The sequence below is a fragment of the Sander lucioperca genome, chromosome 17 (assembly GCF_008315115.2).
Source record: "Sander lucioperca isolate FBNREF2018 chromosome 17, SLUC_FBN_1.2, whole genome shotgun sequence".
Taxonomy (NCBI): Eukaryota; Metazoa; Chordata; class Actinopteri; order Perciformes; family Percidae; genus Sander; species Sander lucioperca.
This window is the reverse complement of record NC_050189.1, coordinates 23,566,356-23,581,986: the sequence shown is the minus strand read 5'-3', so window position 1 is coordinate 23,581,986 and position 15,631 is coordinate 23,566,356. Positions and strand designations below refer to the sequence as shown.

Sequence of the window (15,631 nt, the reverse complement as noted above, 5' to 3'; positions counted from 1 at the left end):
CACATGATCAGCTGGAATCATAAATTCCCCCAAAAATAAGGAAACACAGCATGTGGGCGTCCTTGATGTGTTGCATGGATTTTAAGCAAATGGGAAATGATGCAAAACAGAGGTCAGAACATGTTTGTCCTAAACTCATCAGCTATTCTTTTCAGTCTCTTACCTGCAGCATGCCTCATCCTGTGGTTGACGTCTCAGGAAAGAGAACTGCACAAATGAGAAAACAGAGAGGAACAGGATAGGGATGAATAGCTTAATCAGCCTGTCTACATGTATGTGGTGTACAGAGCGGCATTTTCTGTACATTTATTATGAACAGCAAGGAGCGCTTCATAAAAATAAAGCACCAATACAGTTTACCATAAAGTATTTGCCATAAAAACTCTTATTGTCGTTGTTCATTTAATTAGTTAATTACTCAGCACCATTGCGTACAGAATATATAGTAAAGACATACAGGGTACTTGTTTCGCAACCAAATTTCAGTTGAAGGAACAGAAGATTGCATGTGCAGTAGAGAATGACTTAACCACAGTTATCGATTGGCTTTGTGAATTATAATGAAAACAAGTGTAATTACATTTTCCTTTAAGTAGCACAACAAATTAGGCTTGTGAGTTATTCTGGAAGCGAAAGAGGGGGAAAAAAAGTCTTGCATTTAATGTGCTGGGAAGATTTTCTCAGGCTATTTTCTTGCTAAATGCATTAGCAGATGCTGCTGTGCCCATACAAGCCTGTGGTCTAATATTCTTGTAAATGATTAGCTACTTATTTAACCAACAGGGGAAATGTGCTTTGGGTGGTTACAACAAAATGAGTTGGGAATAAACATTTTTTTTTTTTTTTTTGCTGCAGTGGGTGAGCTTTAATTTGACTCATTATCTTTTTAAACATTATTGTAGGGCTTTATGGCAGTCAAATGAGATGATTAGCAATGATGATTATGAATGTCATGATTATAGTAGTCTATCTGCCCAAAACTTCTCATTCATGTTGATTTACAGTCAATTTTCTGTGTGAATGTAGTTGGCTGATTTTTATGTGAAAAGTGAAATTGAAAGCAAATAAGCAAACTGGATATTTGGTTGCATTCAAAAGTCCTCATGGACATTAGTGGAAACAGAATCATTTATTTACAGTTTTAGGGTCCGAACGTGCAAATGACATGGAAACATAATTACCCAGGTGAGGATATGACAGGTTCCTAGCCCCTTCAACCTGACTTCATCAGCAGTGTGTGTTTGCTAAGTTCCTTGTTATCTGGTGTCTCTCTATACACCCTGTTCATGCTAATGAATCCACAAATTAAATTGTAGAACAGAGGAATACTATGGTGCTTGCCGTTTTGATGTGGTGAGGAATACTCAATTACGCTGGATTTGGCCTCCGTAATTATTACATTATAGCTAAGATAAGTGTTCAATGGCAACAAATGCTTTGATGGACTCCATTCTGTAACAAAGGCAACGGGTGAGCAAAGACGAAAATGCCAGAACAGAAGAGCGAAGGGGTGAGAAAATAAGCAAAGGAAAAAAAAGCAAGTGAGAAAGTGACAAGAAAGCTATCGCACGGGAGCTCCTGTCTGCAGCAGCCATATTTCATTACACAGCACCAAAGCTTAGGAGGCAATCAAGCATATTTAGCCATCCTCGTCTCGCCCCCCCCAAAGCAATTATTACTCCCCAGTTTTTTACTGTGCTTTGCCATGGGGAAAATGAACCGCAGTACTTATCAGCTCAATGCATACACAAGTGACTAGGGTGGAGGACATGTAGGGGTGTGTGTGTGTGTGTGTGTGTGTGTGTGTGTGTGTGTGTGCGAGCAAGGGCATGCGCGGACGCTTTGTTTATGTTTTGGGGAGGTGTTGGAGGGGAGGGTGGAGACGAGCTGACCACTAGTGAGAAATAGGTTACCTTTTTCAATCCCATTAGCTCGGTAACATCAGCACATTTAGGGGCAGCAGGCGGAGCGAGTGGAGATACAGAGATAAACATAAACATGTCACCAAAAATGCATTGTTATTTGCATTCATATTGGAAAGAGCCAAATTGATGTGGGGTCAAACAGGGAAGGTGAGGGTTTATGACCTGTGCATAGCTCTGCTGTCAGCAGCTCTGATCTATCGGAGCGGCCAGCCTTGTCAGGCTTTACGCCTGATTATATTATCATGGCTGACGATCAATGTGAATGAATGATCGTTCATCCGCAAAGGGGAGTAGAAAGAATAAAGCAGAATGCAGACAGTACATTATTTAGCCATACAGTGAATAGAAATGCATTTCCCATCCTGAAGTCATCTAGTTAAGTGATTTATTGCATGGCAGTGCAACACAAAACACTTTCAAAATACTTTGGCTGTCTCTTGCTTTTTTATTCAGTCTGTGTGTTTTTTGAAATATTATCTAGCCGTAATAGAGTTAGGCGACAGAACTGTGAAATAAAAAAACAAACATACTTCACTATTCTGCGGGTTTTGAGCAGTTAATGTGCAGTCATTTGGGTGGCACCGCCGCCAACTGCAGCATTAGTCCCCATCTGGGGACTTGTGTTTTGGTGAAAGTGCTTCTCCATTTGTGAGACTCTTCAGTTCTGGGCATTCTCCCCAAGCCCATAACTCAGCATCCCTCTATCACTCCCATGTGACTGGCTGTCATAATCATCAGCATTATGCTACCTCAATGGGCCTGATTTACAAGTCTGGACATGGCACCAGCTCCGCGCCAAGGGGTAAACATGAGGCGGTTTGCTACTGTCAAGCCTATTTCTCCCTACTGCATTTAATGGGTGGGAGAGACCCATGTTCATAACAGAAACATAGCTTTTAAGATCTATGATTTGTTTACAACACTGCAAATAAAACTGTTAAAAACTGTTTTTTGATCAGGGACTGTATGAAATTATGAAGGGATGAGGGGAGGGGTGGACCTTAAGTCAGTTTTTTTAAAGCAAGGCCGTACTATAAATAACGAAATAATGAAGGGGTGATCTGAATTTTTGGGGGGAGAGTTGGGATGGTCATTTGTTTTCTCACCTCATATTTATTTTTAATTTCGTCCTTCCCTTGCAAGATGTTTTGTTAAAAAAAAGAGGATTAGATTGTTCTAAATTATGGTAGCTTCAGTGTGTGCGCCACATGCTGAGGACAGCAATCCTGTCTCTGTCTCTGTCTCTGAAAGGCCAATATATCAGTTTTTTAAAACATCAGATCTTTATGGATATAAGTGATTAAACAATTTATCCAACAACAGTCCCTCCCACCTTCAAAAAAGTTATATGTGCCCTAATAAATTAGGCAATTGATACAATTTAAGTTCAGCAGTTCAAAGCAGTAACAACTGTTTTTTTTTTACTTAAAAAATAGAGTGATTTAAATATTCACCTTTTTATGTTTTTCCTAAATGTGACAATTGATAATTGCAATTTGGATGTACAGTGGAGGCTGTGAAAGTATTGTTCCATTAAGAAATTATGGTTTCAATTCTATGTACAGTACACCATCTTAAACGCTTTGCATTTTGTCTCTTTTAATTAATTATGAAACGAGTTGAACCAATTCAATATTATTGTCATTTTTTGACGCATTGGGGGGAGGGTGTTAGAAAGAAATTATTAATTATTAATAACTCTCAGAAGGGCCTTGCTTTTTTAACTAAGACATGAGGTTCACCCCCCTCCCAATCCCAATAATTTGAATACAGTCCCTTACTCTACCCTATTTCAAATGTGATTTTATTTTAAAATAACACATATGTAGTTAAAGATTATAAATAATATGCAACGTCCAATCAAATTGTATGAAACTATACCTATTCCCTCTGCATATGCAATATCTAGACACTATCACATTGCTGTAACTATTAAAACATAGTGTATTTCTTGGAGTAATGATAAGTCTTATTATGTCTTTGGACTTTGATCATACTTTTTTCACCTTGAGGCAGCACCTGGCCCTTCCCTTAACCCTCTCGCTCATTCCATAATATTATATTAGCCCATATTCATCCACATATTGCACCTGCTAAGTGATAGGCCACATAAATCAATTTTATATATATACACACAATAACTGTTATATGCGGCTTCCAAACCGCCTGCTGATAGCTGCCATTTCTTATCACTCCAGTTAAATATAGCACCGTTATGAAGGCACTCTCGCTTGCTGTCTAAATGGAAGAGACTGAGAGAGAGGGAATGCATTTTTGTTCAAATTACTTAAGCTGCCTACAAAGCTCTTTGTAAAGCTGTATAGTTATGACAATTTACTGAAAAGAGAAGGCAATCTTGATGACAGATAATCACCTATATTCTTGTGGATTTTACTCATTATATTGTCTGCAGATACTGTGATTCCTGGGTTCATAGAGTAAGTATTAGATTTTTGCGCATACAATAAATTCATGCTGCTGAATATAATCATGAAGCACAAAAATGCATGCAGCTTTCTTACAACTTCAGGTGAAGTATTAATATCCATAAAGCAACATCCAGATTCTTCATGTGATCACTCTGTTACAGGGCACATAAATAAACTCTAACCCTCCCAGTTTCTTTATATTTCTGCCTCTGAAATGTTGAGAGTAATTCTGCCATCTGGGGTATTAATCTGAAACGCCTAATACGTAAGCTAATCAAGCATGTTTATTTTTCCTCTAGTTGAGTTGTGGGCTTTAACATTTGCGAGGAAATGTGTATCCCGTAGTTAATGAACTAAGCTGAAATGAGCTCTCATAACGGTGAAGTGAAATCAGTGAAAACACAGAGCACACATCCACCATCTCTTTAGCACATAAGGTTCCAGCAAGGGATAATTAGATTTTTCTCCAAATGGCATCAAGTGTAGGCGTTGGTAGGGAAGGCCCGTCGGCGGACAGCGTGATGTAGTGAGACCATTTGATAGACAACAGCACAGCAGGAGAAAGAGGAGTGGAAGTGGGACTACAGAGCCAAGAGACACTTTCTCTTTCACTCTCTTGCTCCCAACTGCTCCCAGTGCCAGAGACATGGGCCGCTGCACAGACAGATGGCGACGAGGTGTGTGTGTGTGTGTGTGTGTGTGTGTGTGTGTGTGTGCGCGTGCACGCGAGTGGTGGGTGGTGACGCCATCCAGCTTTGTGCAAGTGTGAGAGATGGAGTGCGGGAGATATAAGGGGAGAAAATGAAGGAGGGGAAAAGCACTGCAGAGGTGTGTGTGTGTGTGTGTGTGTGTGTGTGTGTGTGAGCAGTGACGTTCTCGTGCGGGCATTAATCCACATGCTCTTTTTTTATTCCACATCCAATTAGTTTGTGTACTTCATTACAGCAGCAATAAAAGTTCATTTGCGCTGTCACTTTGCACTCGGCCATCATACTGCGCACCGTAGACGTTGCCGGTAAGGGACCTCTCCTGATGACGAGAGGCACACCTACTGTAGGAGCTGTTGGTGTGAGGAGGATGTGTGTGGAAATATTTTGTATTGACAGACTGCCATCTACTGGATTTTACTATAATTTCAGTACAGACTGTTTGATTATCGTGACTCGTCTTGCATACAGTATATGCATAGATGTATTTCCCGTTAATTATTGTGATTTTCTCTAATTATGCCAGCTTTATGCACTAAATCTTCACGGATGTAAAGCAATTCTCTCAACAGCTAATTTAATGTTTGTTAAATATTTCTCCTTTCTCAGTTTAGTCTTTAAAAGACAAGTTGTGTCCCTCGGATGGAGACCTTTACAGTTAAAATGAGGATATTTTCAGTAGAAATTCACCTGAACATTGAGAAAAGATTCAAATTCACAGTATTGTGAAATCTTTAATAAGTTGAATTTGCAACTAAAGAGACATATTCTTATGTATTCTTAAATAACGTCAAGTAAGCTAAATTACTGCAACCTGTATTTGTTTTCTTTTGGAAAAAATAATAATTAAGTTATCTTTTTAAAGTTATATTTCGTTTGGTGTAAAGACAAACAGGAAACCATTTATAAAGAATCAATATTCATTTAATGTGTGCATTTAAATCTATGAGGCTATAGCAAATCGAAGCACATGGAGGCCAATCACTTTAAAGATAGGAGGTAAATAGCCCAGCTTCAGATGGAGTCACTTTAAGGGCAAATGATGATGCACAGCACCATCTTGTGGTTGTATCACACTGGATAAAGGTTGGCATGACACCACAATTTGACTGAAAAATATAGCCGAATGTAGAAATCTGGTGATTAAATTTGAAGCCAGGATATCGACAGTTGACATCAACAGTTTAAACATCTAAAATAGCATTCCTCTAAAAGTTTGACACCAAAGGAGATATTTAATATTTAGTGAATTAACATTTCTCTTTCACTTCTTGTGGGGAGGGTAATCGGATTAAGTATGCTGAGGTTTTAATTAAATGGATCATAACACTTGCTTTTGCCATGTGGACATGTACCATATATGTTTGCTCAGTGATATGGATTGAGGAACAATGTAATTAATCATGTATATAAGCAATGCTATTTCCATTAGAGTTTTTTTGTTTATTTTTCTGCATGTACATGTGCTTGTATTTGTGTGCTTGAAAGTGACTTCTTACAATGCATTTTAAAAGAAAAAAAAATGTCATTACCTGTCACGCGACTAATAAGCAGCCAGTGTGCGGTTAATGGTCAGGAAATATGCGCCAGACTTAAATACCTCATCCATCGTACCTTGAGATAAATCCGGGCATTTCATTAAACACACGGTAGCTCGGCTCTGATGCAAAGTCATTCCTCCTTTGCAGAAGAAATTAAAAACACTTATATATGTGTGTTTCCTAATAATCACAATAGCAATGTAATGTCAGAGAATTAGCACTTTTATTACGACAAATTAGGGAAGGTTATAAATTTGGACCAGGAAAAAATGGTGTAGAAGTATGTAGCTACTGTATTTAAAGAAGTCATTTGGAGGTTATCAAAAGTTTTTACTAATCATTTAATATTGTCCATTTTTTGTATTTTCCTGATCTACTATGGCCACTACTTCAATCTCTAATCCTGTGTGTTTGTGGCTTAGTAAAGATTCACCGTGGGGAAAATGCTCTGCTATCTGACATAAAACAGATTTGATCCATTTTCCAGAGCATATCTGTCTTTTTCAGACACACGGTTTTCCAAAGAAATATGTCAGCAGTCTGGGGATTATGCTTTTTTGCTAATCACCAAAAGACCCAACCTGCCCGACATTTCTTTGGTTTGACAATGCAGTGCGCCAGGCAAAAGTCCTTTCCCATTTAGATGCTTATTTTTTAACTCCTTTTATTCTCATTGTGTTGGTACAATCAGATGTATTAACCATTGACTTCACACTCCACTGAGTTACATGATTATGTAATGCAAATGAAATGTGATTTAGCAGAACGAATGTCACAACCTTGTTCTACTGATGTTGAGCGAATAGACACATCATCATTCATCCAGATTTGCTCTTCTAAAAGTGAGCACGAGGAGTTGGCATGGTTTACTCTGTTGGGGGATGAACTATCTATCAAAGTATCCTGGAGGTGAATTTTCGGGTAAACATTTTCCCTCTCAGTCCTGCCTCCCAACAGCACTTCCACACACAGAAAACACATTGTGAAAAAATATAATTTATAATATATTGTAGCATAATGGTTTCTAGATGATATATACTGTACACATCTTTGGAGGGCCTTACCCTGAGTCAGGCCTCCTGAGTCAGGCAATTCTGTGTGTGTGTGTGTGTGTGTGTGTGTGTGTGTGTGTGTGTGTGTGTGTGTCTCTTTTGCTAACCGGCGGGTGTTGAGGCCGTCAAGTGTAAGCACACAACATGTGGGATGAGCGTGATGGATTCCTCGTATCGTTGGTAGTTATTTGTGGCGTGCCTATAACCACAATTCCCCAGCCACAGCTTATTGCAGGGCGAAGCTGAGCGAGATATACTCTGAGGCTGGCATAGAGCCACTGGACTTTGTAATAATTCATCGGCCAAAAAGCCCTCCATGTACTCACCGTGCAATATTTATACCCCACTGAATGTATTTTCTCAGCTACATCATCGCACAGGCCCAGGGCAGGGATTTTCTCTTCTGAGAACAGGTTTTAGTATTTCAGACCTTCGTTACATCTGGGAAACATTTCTCAGAATCTGTCCCATGATCACATTGTGTCTGCTTAGAATGATGTATAGGAGCCAGTGCCTATTTATAAACTTTGCATTTCGTAATGTTTTTAATGCCTAAATCTAATCCCTTGTCTACAATTTCAACTATCTAGTGTATTCATCTGACAGTTAAACTAAATTACAGAGATGTGAGTGATTTTAATAATGCCGACAACAATAATTTGGGGACTACTTTTTGGTAATTATTTACTCAAAGATGGACATTAAGCTACACTGACAGCGAGCGTGTGTCTTCTGTCCTTGTATTAGCTTGTCCTGATATTCTCTCTACTCTGTCCGCAGTACCCCGTCCAACCCTCCGCCTGAGCTCTCATTAGAGTTTCTGTCTGTTGTTTGTCTGGTTTGTTCTTGATAAGCCCTTTTGTTCGTCTTTGTTTCCACTTCCCTTTTCTTTCTTTTTTTTTTTTTTTCTTGTGTTGCTTCATTACAAATGTACTATTTTCTCCTTCCTCAGAGGCTTCACATGTAAATGCTTAATATTTTGCAGAGCGGAGGAGTGTTAATGGACACAAAAAAAAAAAAAATGTTTTAGATTTGGAAACACATTATTACTCATGTTGGTGCTCTCTTAAAGGTGCAAGCTAAAATGCTATGAACATATGTTAGGTAAACATGATGCACTAAAACCTTGATTAATATAGTTTTTAATATGTGATTTCCGTATCAATATTGAGCATGTTTTGTCTTTGAATTCCGACCAATTATGAGTTCACAGTCATCCTTCAGTAATAGCAGAATATAAAAGTTAAAGGATTCAATCTATGATTCTGTTTTTCAAGTTTGTACAAAAGTGGCCAACATTGAGTGGCTGTCATTTTTAATTTGTTTATGTTTATATCTTTATATTTATTAAGGACAAAGTGCAAACATTAAGTGTGGTAGTCAACAGGGCTTTTCTATTAGGCCTACCTTTGATAATTATTCGCTCCTTAAAACTTGACACTAACCAATATATGACACACAACTTTTTAATGCCATTTACAAAATTAAAATGATGTTCTTTTTATACCATTCACAAAATGTAAAAGCTACAACTTCATTCAAAAACAACAAAATAATAAAATGTAAGAAAAAAACAAAAAAAGCTCTCAAGCTCTGTGGTTTTTCAATGAAAATGCTGTTCCTATTTAATCTGAAAGCCGCTTTTCTCATATTAGAAGCTTAAAGTGAAGAGAAAAATGTGTCTGCTTATTTTGCAATTAAGCTCTTTTCTCAAGAACTAATGAGATTAAGTCATAACTAAATTAGCTACCGCAAATGCTAAGTTCAATATAGAAAACCTTGTCTGAGTAAAACAGCATCCCTATGGATTTTGCGGTTTGATGAATTTGAAAGAACAGGTGTCCAACTCACCAAGAAATGAGGCTCCTCTGTTGGGTTCATGCAGGTGCCAACATGCTGCCCGATGCTGCGGTTTTACCTCGCCGACTCACCACAGAAAAGAAAGCCCCCTTTGCCCCCACCTAGGAGATCAAAAGAATCCATAGGATAAGGCTTCAATCTCAAATAATTGAACAAACAATATGACATAAAGCTGAAGAAAATGTTAAGAAAACAACCTGGAAAGACTGAAATACAGCCAAATGAGTTTCTGCTATTCTGTCGATAACAGCATCAAAATCAAGAGCATCAACACACTGCTTGCCTGAGTGGCTTAGTCCATCATTTTTTTCAACAACATCCCTATTTATTTACAGTACTGTTGCAAAGAGCAGGAAACATGTAACATAAGGGAGAAAGCACAAACAAATGTCAGATTGTCTTATTTTCCGTTTTCTTTTTATGGTGGTGCATTGTGTCTCTGACGCAACCACCTTGCTCGTTTTTCTACCCACCTCTTTTGATATTGCACCCAATATGACAAAAGTCACCTCACAGTAAATATAAGAAGACCAAAGCTCTAACTCAGAAAGCTCATCACACTTCAGCCTCACTGTCATTTGGCAAATTTGACTGTAGTTCCAAAGATGTGTGAAAAATGAAAGGCAAAGTGAACCTACTTTAGCTGTGTGAATGCACTGTGAGTCTGAACAACTTTTTTTCATTTGTGCAGACTCGTGTTTGCAATAGAAAATGAAAAGAAACTATTGCGGCGCTACCCTGAGGTGATTTCCTAGCTCAAAATAATCATCCAAGGTCAATCTAAAGGACTCCACTTTGCATCTCAGTGACATCCCCTTAGTGTTATTAGAAAAATACTGTTAGTGTTTTTTTCACTCATAAGGCTGTATTTGTATAAAATGAACCTCTCAAAAGACATATTAATATTAAAGACAGGCCTTAAATCTGACGTGCCTGTGGAATAGCTTATGAGCATTTGCATAACATTTTCCTCCTGCGCAGGTGATAAAGCAGTATTAAGCCTGGATTACAGTATTTGATTTTGTGTGTGTGTGTGTGTGTGTGCGTGTGTGTGTGTGTGTGTGCACGTGCGCGCAGATCTTTGTGTGTGAGTAGGTGTGTGTTTGTAACAATTAATATATGCTTTCTACTGTGAACCTGAATATGTGCATACTGGAATCTGTTTTATCTGTTTTGGCATGCCTCCCTATTGCCAGAAGGGCCAAAGAGAACAGCGTGCTATGCCTGACTGCCATGTTACTCATGTGACCTCATGAAAGTACAAGTCCCTTCAAGCAGTATAATAAATCATCGCAGATGGTGCCGGCCCACAACACATGCTTAGATGCACGCACACACTTTTTGCTAGTAGCCAGAACACAATATATCAAATTTAAGAAGTATGGAGACACAATCATATCAGGTACCCTGACCCTTCGAGGTAATGTGATGGACCAGTAGTCAGCTAGGTCACACCACAATGGAAAGCCTCTCTCTTAACCCTGTGGGTGGCCATAGCTATTGAAGTATCCTTGAGCATTAGAATTAACCCCTAACCTACTCCTAAGAGAACTCCCACCTGGCAACATCTACAGTAGGCCTTAAACAGAAGACAGATGAAATGGAAATCTATCCCTGAGGGTTGATCACAAAATATTAAGAGCCATAGTTCAACACAGCAGTAATGCACTATGGTTTGTAGCACTTTATCTTTTTCCCATTTATAATTGGCCTTTGCTGTAAAAAAAGACCGCATTTTTCACAGTTAACAGGTCGCTTCTTATTTATTGTAAGCAGTTTTCGAAAATAGACTTTGGAAACTTTTTTGTTTGGCTGCTGGACTTATTGCTATTCTAAACGAGGTCACCTGCTACTGCTGTGAATTCTGCTTTATATAACACAGCTCCCTCTGTCAGGTGGAGGCACCTACGTACCCATCGTTCTCGGTAAAATGCACTAAAACGTCATTACACAAGTGTCTTTAAAGCTTTCTCTCTGAGAAAAACGAGCAGATTCAATTTAAATGTAATGCCTTAATGGTTGTTGAACAGGACATTCAAATGGCTTCCAAAAGACAACGCAGTAGTGACAATTTGGCCGCTGTCATTTACAATTCTTCAGGCACAAAGTTAGTCTAACCCACTTGTCTGTACTTAACTGTTTTTGTCCTGACTTTCCACTGAAGCTACATTTGTCGCTGTCATCTTTAATTTAAATCACTTTGCCACCTGAGCCTCCAACACATTTTTGCAAATGTTCACAGTAATTTCCACAAGGGACAGAGAGCATCATATGTGCCAAAGGCTCTGAGTTTAAAGCATCGTTGCTTCGTCGTGTTTTTGGGAACATATTTGACGCAGCCGGTAAAAATAAGACAAAAAAGCGAGGGCCTTGTCCCAATAACGAGACACTGGATAAGAACAGACCTGCTACAATTTGATCTAAAAATAGCACAGTGCAAAAACTTTCCTTGCAGGTGCATTTCATAAGTTCATTGGAAATCCTATGGACATGTAGTAATAAGTTCTGTTCTGGTGTGTGCTGCCCAGGGAACAGTAACTTGCAGCAACACAAAGGCTCCAATTACAGCTGCACCTGCAAGTCCTTTGGGGCAAACTACAGCAATACTTATTGATCTGAAAAATATCAGCACTGTGATAGAGGGTCACTCCACTCTGGTCCCAAAGGACATGAACTGTATTTTTAATGATCTCAACTTGAACATCATTATGATGATGATAACGATGAAGATATTTTAATTTGACACATGTTGATTTATTGCAGTATAGTTGAACATTGTGCTCTATATGTGACGATACAGTAGAAGGCATTGCAGTGATGATATCCGAAACATGATTTTGGATCTTATTGCTGATTTTCCTCAGGAAGCATCCTGTTGTGTGTTTGCATGTGTGCTTAGGCCTCCACAATGTGCTAGAAGGACCTGTCAGTCGTCTTAATGCTGTGAGAAGTGTGAATGGGTGCGTCATCTTCACAGTCTTAATGTGGAAACAGATCTCTTGTAAAAAAAAACTAAAAAAAAACAGTAGAGCAGCAGTAGAGATTCCTGTACTCCAGAGGGCACCATTAGCATGCTTTATGTGTGTCACTATGCAATACAGAGATATACCAGTGATTTTTCAGTCAAGAACAGTAGCCAAACAACAGCATTACTGGTACTGATCTGTAAATGTCTATGAGAAATATTCTGGTCACTACAATCCACTGTATAATACTGTAAACACAGCTAGAGGAGAAGGAATTGACTTTTCAATTTGTAGAAGAGCAAGCCTGGTTCCAAAAAAGGAAATCAAACTTAACTTGTTTTCCAAGTATGAGTATTATTTCATATCAAATAATAAAAGTCAGGCAGTCAAGAAACCAAAGTGACAGAGCAATACATCATGTGTTCTTTCCATACAGTCATCTATACTAACAATGTTTAGTTGTTTGACCCTTGATATGATTTCTATGGGTTGACTTTATTATCTTAATTTATTGTGGGCGCATTGACATATGAACATTGAAAACATCATTTTGGTCATCAGTGATTGACATAGATGGAGTGCTTTATTGAAAAGTACAATTTCAAGGAAGGTTTTCTTGGATCTTACCCGTTTTGGAATAATGATTTGCGATCGCTGCCTCGGACCAGAGTGATAAAAGAAGAGAACTCCTCAGAATCTCCCTGGAGGAAAAGAAAAAAAGAGGTCACGGTGTGTCATGCTTTAGTGTATTGCAACATTGTCCATTCACGGCTAAACACTTAGTTCATTGTGCTGTAGAGTTGCGTACGTAATCACATGTTGAGACCTACAGTATGGAGACGAACATCCGCCGACATACCCTTCAGCCACTATGCGTTGCTGTGTTATCAGCATAGTCCCATTAGGGTTCGTCAACATGCTTCATGTACTTTAGAAGGTGATTTCCCTTTGTGCATAATAAAAGCTGCTAAAAATAGACTCCTGCATGAGCGCTGACAGTGTCTCCACCACATACTGAAAACAGGATAGCAGGATGTTTGGCTATGTCTGCTTGTAAGTAATAATTTCTGACAGTAACTCTCTCTCATGCGCCCTTAGTTGTGTGCAAGAAAGCATGAATGTGCGCCTGACATACACACAAACACACTGATACACAGTGATAACCATACAGTGCACATACATGGGACGTTAATTGATTTTGTCAATGGCTGGGTTCAGATTGATGACTAGACTATAATAGGGTGGCAAGGGACCCTAAATGATGTCCAAGGAGCATAGAGGTCCTCCTCATTCTTGAAAACACACAGGCTTTGTCAAACACACACACATCAATATTAACGGTGTCTCATGTTTACGTTAGGAATTTCCAAGACCAGAGCTGGGCTCACTAACGGAAGAGGAGCACATGCTTGGACTACCCTCAAACGTCACAGCGGCGCCTGTGATTGACAGATCTCTGCCTCTGTTTGTCTTGCATTACAATGACACTGATAATTGGATGTTGGACACCATTGCACACACTTCCTCTCCTATCTGCTGCCTCCATGCAGTGTTTTGCATCTTCAAAGCACTGCAAATGTGACTCTAGCTTGGCTTTTTGCATTTGTAATCCTGCTTCACATTTTTTTTTTTACTTTGCCAACTCCCTTGGTATGCAAAAATCATATGTTTACTTTCGAGATCAAAGTTTCTTTCTCCCTCCCCTTATTCATTTTCCCCATCTAAAAATGGACTCCTTTCATTATGCAAGCCAACAAAAAGCAGCGTCTGCTCATGTAGCCCATTTCAAGCATACTGATTAATTAGCTTGTGTAATTAGCTTAATGATTTAGAGAAACATGGCCATGGCCACCCAAGAAGCTATGCTAATGGGCCCCTGTCTTTGGCAATTAAAATGCCCATAACTTAACAATAGTGGCTTAAAAGTCCAGATATCCGTTGTGAAAAAAGTAGGTGGTGCAGTAATCAATGTAACATCATATTAGCTGGTGTTGTGTTAACGGACACTGTTTTACTTGTGAGATTGTGTTGCATTTTATGTCTTTGTATTGAATACTATTTTCCAGAAGTGCAGACCCCACTGGAAGACTGAGCTAATGAAGTGTTCTCATTTCTCACAATTAACCTTAGCGCTGGCGGCACACTTAGTGCACTTAGACCTCAAATTAGACTTGAAATGTGATGTAAGATGCTGAAAATGTGAAACTTGCTTTTAATGGCACAAGGAGCAAAGTTGTATTCCATCTTTCTTATTATGCCATTCTGTATATCTTCCGTCTGCCAGTTATGTTAACTCCTCCTCTGTGTGAGCACACACTGTAAAGTGCATGAGTTAGGACATTCGGTTGTGGACTTTACCATTTCCATTAAATGTGAGTCAAACCAGACAGTATCTCTGCTCTCTGACGGTAGCATTAGCATTCCTGGCTGCACTTCAGACATAAATCGCCGGTTTATGACCTTCCCTTGAACAGTAACCAACAGAGACACCGGCTCGACTCATAAAACCACCAGAATGTTGAGGTGGAGGTGAAGATATTACTTATCCATACACGACTTCTAAAACGCCAGTCAAGTGGGAGCAGTGGGACAAAATGCAATTCTTATTCATTTATTTATTTATTTTCAGTGCTCTGATTGAATGCTGGGAGATCACACCCAGTCATTAATGACTGGTAATTTACAGCACACTTTGCTGCTGACAAAGCATAGGAATTATGGTGCCGTCGTTCTTGTAAAAACGGGACAGGAAATGGACTGCAGTATGGAGGGTTAGTTCACTTGTGTATTGCAAGACCACTGTAAAATCAGCCTCAGGCCTGGGACTAAAAGTGGCAGTAGAAATGTCAACTTAAATACTGTCCAGTTACAAATAGAGGCTGGTATTGAATACTAAATGCTAGTTGGGGAAGCACTTCAGTGGTCCATTGCATATACAATACTGTGACAATAAAATAAAGAGTACTTAGGGACTGTTTTTTATTTAATTAAGGGGCCACTGGAGGAATTTTGTGGCCTCTAACCTAAAAAGATTTAACCCTCCCCTCATCAGTAATAATTTTCCTATCACCCTCCAAAATAATTTGAAAAACAGGCATGACCCTCCCCTTGCGTGCAAGTTTGCACTTAGCAAAGAAGTACAGATACCATT

At 39.0% G+C, this 15,631-nt stretch overlaps 1 protein-coding gene across 44 annotated transcripts in view; it reads right to left on the bottom strand.

Annotated features, from left to right (window-relative positions):
- Nucleotides 1–15,631, bottom strand: part of LOC116039915 (receptor-type tyrosine-protein phosphatase delta) — a 362,263-nt gene that overhangs the window by 208,750 nt on the left and 137,882 nt on the right. For all 44 annotated transcript variants that reach the window (XM_031285065.2, XM_031285107.2, XM_035994140.1 and 41 more), the window contains exons 5-7: nucleotides 13,108–13,181; nucleotides 9,506–9,615; nucleotides 164–207 (exon numbers count right to left, since the gene is read on the bottom strand). The gene's annotated coding sequence lies outside the window, so the exon portion shown is untranslated. The remainder of the gene's footprint in view (nucleotides 1–163; nucleotides 208–9,505; nucleotides 9,616–13,107; nucleotides 13,182–15,631) is intronic.